We start from the raw sequence: 6,118 nt of genomic DNA on the forward strand, positions 1-6,118 counted from the left end.
CGCAGCAGGTTTCTTGTACCTGTGCCTTCATTCCCATTTGAAAATGGTCTAAGACAGAATTTTGTTCTTTGTATTGGTTCCGCTAAACAGATTTTATATTAGAAACTCAGTAATATGCAAAAGCTTTGTTCTCCACCCTGAGGTAAAAGCTTATGTTGCAGATTCCAAAAGGAGGATTCAGCTTGCACTTACAAATACAGTACAAAACATATTTGTGTCCTGGAAGGTTTGCAAAGTTCCTCACGTGGAGGCATTTTGTGTTAGTGTTTAGAAACTATCCTATGTAACGTGTATTGCCGTAGAAGTGAATTAAATGACTCTTGGGAGGGTTTCATGGCTGATTATCCGTAAACGTTATCTTTACTATCTTAAACATTGTCTTTGTCTTTATCTTGAAAGACAGTTCTAGTCCCAGCCTTCTAATATAAAAATTCCCAAAAGTTGGAGCTGTGAGGCTCAAAATTTTAGAGGACTAAATACCTCACTAAAATTAGTAGATCTAATAGCTTATTACACTTAGCTTAAAATACATTTTATTAGCCATTTCACGTGAAGTTTTTTTGTGCGCATGCCTCAGATTTGATACTTGGACTTACCAGGCTTTTATTTTCAGATCCACAGCTCTACTTGGATGTTGATGAAATGAACAGACAATTCACGGAGACAAGCGAAGAACTCTACGATTCACTCATGAATTGTCACTGGCAACCTCTGGATACGGTCACTTCTGAAATCCCCTCTGCTATTTAAGCGTCTTCTAGAGCATGACCGTTATGACCAAAGTGCTAAAACTACATTTCTTCTACATTATTCTAGCTCATAAGTTTTAAAGCACAATGATAGGTTGGGTTTTTTTTGCTATGCTTTTGACAGTTTCTGTAATCTTTTTGTTCATCACTCCCTTCTTGGAGCATCATGAAGTCATGTAAATATTCGAGAAATGTAAAGAGGTAAATGGGGTCTAAAGATAGACTTGCCTGTGTAAATAAAAAATTTGTTTCTGCAAACCTGCCAGCAAGGGATTTTACTTGTACCTGTGTGCAGCACGTTCTCTTCCGGCTTATGGAATTTAACAAGGTAGTAAGGGTATTTCATCTGTCTTTATTTTTATATGGGCATTAGGACACAAGCAAAATCTAGCTTCCCCTTGTTTTCCTGGTTCCTTAGGTAAGCGACAAGCCAAGCCTTTCATGTGCTTGCTTAGACTGGAAGTATGTATGGGAGACACTCACAGGCCTTGCTATGGAAACACCTGTGCCCACTTTTTCCTGCAGGCTGCTGGCTCTAACTGTACTACTGATACATGCTAGGTCAGCTAAAATGGGCTTATAAATAGGGTATGTTAAGCATATGGAAGTGTAGACTTCAACTGCCATAGCTACAAACATCCCGTGGAATGAGGATGATGTCTGCTGGCACTCTCTGCATCAGCATTCAGTTTTCCCTTGCCCTTCTTACTGTTAGACTTCTCAGCTGACGCTTTACAGCGAAGAAATTGCTACAACATAATCCGTGTTCTTAAACCTAAAAAAAAAAAATCTTGGAGAAAACAACTTGCTGGTTTTCCCTCCTTGCTGGCAAGGAGAAAAATAGTCCACCAGGAACAACAAAAAAATCCTAGTAACAGCTCCTTAAGTTATACCCTCTGCTACCCTCTCTGATTGCTCTGGTCTTCCTTCATTCGTGGTAATGAAGTTTTTAAAGCTCTGGTAGAAGGATGACAGCACTCAAGTCAAAGGAGATGAGAGCAATGAGGAAAGCTTTGCTTTAAGCTAGAGCAGTCTTGCGAGTTGCTGCCTTTATGCTGTTCTTATCTTGAAGGGTACAGAGTCTTTTCCAGTCATAGGGACTCCATAACCCTATGAGTATGGAGAAATAGTTGCTAATTAACAGTGTGTATAATAAGTAAGTGAGGCTGGAAACAAAAGAATATTCCTCCAAGAAAAAAAAGGAAGCAGAAATTACTGTACTTAATAGCTGGGGAAGCTGTTAAAGCTAGTTGACACAGTTCTGGTACTGCCGTGTGTGTTTTGGGGGCAACATAAACCATAATTGCTGTGATGGCAGGTAAGAATCCAGTTCTTTTTTATGGCTTAGTGTAGTCAGTGAAAGCAGTGGTCCTAAGCTGCATGCTGTTCTTAAATGTAATGCAAATTCTCTTTTGTGACTCCTCAGTACTTCCAGGTTACTTGTAGCTGATCACCAGCAACTGCTTCTGTTAGCTATTAGCTGTTGGGTTTTTGCTAGGAATACTTTCAGTCCTGAATTGAAATGATGACATCCTGAAACAGAAGAGGCTCTTGGAGTATTGTAGGAAGCACATTCTTCCTGGTTCTAGTGCAGGTGTAGACGTAGGAGGAGACAGAAGGCAAAGAACCTCACATAGGTGGAGGGGGTGAGGTGGCATCACAGTTAGAGCTGTTGCAGTTAACTCTTCCCAAAGCATGAAAGCAACGTGGCTGGGAACAGGGATTTGTTGGGTTGCTTCTTTGTGTGAGCCAGGGAGTCTTTTGAGGGGCAGATTAATAAGAATATGACACAAGGTAGAGGTGGAATAGATGAAGCAAAGAATCTGGGTGGGAAAAGGGTTGCTTGTACGTGTCTATGGAATTGTTTCAGGGGACTGAGCTGGGGCAAATTCAAGATAATAGATGCAGCCTCCTTGAATTTGGATGGCAGTGCTGAAGCTTCAAAACCTTACAAGGTTTGATGCCACTGCAATTGTAGTGCATAGCTGTGGTACTTGAGCTCAGAAGTGCAAACTGCACAGGATTTTTTTATCTATTTTCTTCAACGTGAGCAGCAAAACATCTTCCAGGAATGTGCCTGGGTGCTACGCTGCTTTGACACGGCTTGCTTTGCATCACCAAACACAGTAGTTAGGTTGCATCGAGTACTTTGTGGAAACATTCATTGTGTTGTCACCCAGAAATGGGATGCTACAGATATGTGTTGGCCCGGCAGTATCAGTGCTGGTTTTTGGCCTTTGAGAGGTTGGTCCATAACATGTGACCTGTGTAACGAGAGGCCCACATAGATTGGTGACTTCATTAAGTCTGATGCTGTGGTGGTGTGTGACCCAAGGCCCTGAACGTCAGAAAATCAGGCTGTGGCCACCTATTTTATGCAGACTTTGCCTATTAACAAGGTCTCTACACTGTACGTTAGAGACGTGCGCCTCCTTTTCCGGACTAGATAGCGAAAATACCGGTTTTGTAGTTCAGTGAATGAGATTGGTTGGGCTGTTTGTTCTCCAGAGCTGAAAAATGTTGGGAGTGTATTCTCTTGGAGTCCACAGAAATGAAAATGATGAGAGGAAGAGAACGTTGGTTGCAGCCCGCGTGCTGCTGTTATAAAGTAGTTCTCTGATGTCTTTTTCCCTCTGCTGAGACTTATCAGCCTATCGTCCTTTCCTGTTAGGAGCGCATACCTGGCTTGGGATGGTGTGCGCAGGGCAGATTCTTTACCGTAAGAGCGCAGTGAATGCCAGACTTCTTCCTGTACTGCCGTGTTAACCGTGAGTCACAAATTCAGGAAGCAGTGATTGCATCGGAACTGCTAGAATGCTTTGCGGAGTCTTTTTACTGGGTAAACTTCACAGCTGCAGTTACAACTTCCAGCCTGTGTTAGCTGAACACATCGTACTGGTGCCCGCCATCAGTTTGACAAAGATGGGATTGCAGTAGGAACTTGCTTTCTTCCTTCTTTTTAATTAAAAAAGTCTTTGAAGCAACTTTTCCAACACCGCCATACTTCACTTCTTCCAGTTATTTTCTGTTTTACTTAGCTGAAATGTTTTTTTTTCTTCCAAGCTTGAGGAAGTTTTCTACAAGAATGTCCCGTAATGATTTCATAAACTCTTTTCGTTGTACCTAGCTGCAACAGAGAGTGGGGGGAAGATTGATCAAATGGTGATGATCGCTGTCATTCTGCTGGACACGCAGATACTTGCCTTTCGTTTTGGCTCATTTTTAATACCAATTAACTTCAGTGCCTCGCGTTAATAGACACCGTTTGACTGCATCGGCAAATGTTTCTGAGTCGTGAGTGTCATTAAAGGCCTGTCACCCTATGGAAATCCTTCTAAATAAGAAAAATGGAATTCAAATAAATAAATAAAGCAGCGTTTGAACTTATGAGCAAACCTAGCGTAGCTGCCTTTGACGCTGATCTGGAGGAGAAAAATCACGTTATCACACTACTATGGTTGCCTTAATAGGTTTGGTGTACATGAGGGAGGGAAGTATTATGTGATGTTTGCCTAGCTATTACATGGCCGATGCAGGAGGGGTTTTAGTCAGTTCCCTGAGCACGTATTGTTGCAGAAGTCGGTGATTTCACTGCCCAATGTCTGTTATTAAGGGCACGATTCAAGTCCCGTTATCGTTTTTATTCTTTATTTATGTGTTTATTTTCTGGGGCGGCGATCTGTCACGATGCCCATCGTTCCCCTGCCGTGGGGTAGAATTTAGCGTGACGACTGCCTCCCGGACCAACGGGGCCACGAATCCGGCCTAAAACACTGCTTGTGCGTTGGTTGTCGGCGTGGGGGCTGTTGGTTGTCGGTGCGGGGGTATCGGTTGTCGGTGCGGGGCTTTTCTGACGAGCACTGTGGGCTCGGGGCGCCGTCCCACGCCCGGCGCGGTGCTGCGGCACACCAGCGGTCGGCGCCACGGCGCGGGGAGGCTCTGGAGGTGACTCCTAGCCCCGTGCTTACGGTGGCCGGGCCGGGGTTCATTATGGCGGCCGGGTCCTGAGGGCGGGAGCGGGAGGGCGGCGGGACCGGGACGGGACCGGGGCGGGGCGAGGAACGGGAGCGGCAGCGGGAGGGGGGGGCGCGCGTTCCCGTGAGGGGAGGGGGCGCGCGAGGGAGGGAGGGGGAGGGTGTGAGAAACACTCCGTAGCCAATAACTTGGGCTCAGGCGAGGAGCTCGGCGAAGCAGGAATTTATTCGCGATCGCAGTGGCGGGCGTCCCGTCCGTGCGAGGACTACCGCACACCAAATTTCCCTGGTGTATTGCCAAGCACTTCCCCGTGCAAGGGCTTACCATACACCACATTTCCCGAGACTCTTCCTTTCTCTCCCTTATCTCACGCTTCGTCCGTCTCCGGCCGCGCCCCTCGCGGAGCTGCGGAACCGCGGATCAGGACTCCACACTCGCTCCGTACAAAAGTACGTCTCAATCACACGGCACACAGAGTCTCACCCGACCCCCAAGGCAATACTTCCTATTTCTTACCTTGGTCTGTGCACAGAGTTACCGGATCAATTCTCAAAGCCGGAGTGCCTGCCTTCTTCCCTTCCCCACTCCTTCACGGATCCTGCCTCTTTCATCAGTCTCGGGCCCTCTGTCAGCTCTCCGCAGAACCGCCGCCGTCGATGCACAGGACCGCTGAAATCAGCGGGGCATGCCTTCCTGCTGCTGCGGCGGTGGGGCTCCCCAGTAGGCGACTGGCTCCCGGACGAGCCCCCAAATTGTGAGAAACACTCCGTAGCCAATAACTTGGGCTCAGGCGAGGAGCTCAGCGAAGCAGGAATTTATTCGCGATCGCAGTGGCGGGCGTCCCACGAGCAGGAGCGCCCCTGCTGGTTCCAAAACCCAGTTTATATACTTTTTGATGACGGGACCCTCCCCTGTTTCCCCACTGAGGGGGTGATCCAGGCTCACAATCTGTCTGATGCTTCCCAGACAATGCATGGCCTTCAGTTGCCGGCCTGTTAAATTTCGAATTTCTTTCGACTTTTTTACTGGTTGAAGCGGTAATGGTTCTTCACTTACCTGACTTGACTCAACACCGTGATTTTCCCCGAATTGTTCTACGGAGTCTGGTTGTCTGCATTTTACAAGGTCGCCTGCTAAGCGTTCTTATCGCTGCAAGCACACCTCGATACCCCATTCCTTACCTTTAAACAACGTAACTCTGCAAAAACAACATTTTTATTCCCACGAGGGGCAGGGCAGGCCCCGCGGCGCGTGGCGGCGGGGGGCGGGGGGGCCCCGTGACGGCACCGAACGCGGGGGGGGGGCGGTATGGCCTCGGGCGGCGCGACCGGTAGCGGCGCGACCGGCAGCGGCATGGCCGGCGGTGGCAGGGCCGGTGGCGGCGGGGCGCCGGG

This window comes from Anser anser (genome assembly GCF_964211835.1).
Source record: "Anser anser genome assembly, contig: HAP1_SCAFFOLD_66, whole genome shotgun sequence".
In the NCBI taxonomy this organism is placed as follows: Eukaryota; Metazoa; Chordata; class Aves; order Anseriformes; family Anatidae; genus Anser; species Anser anser.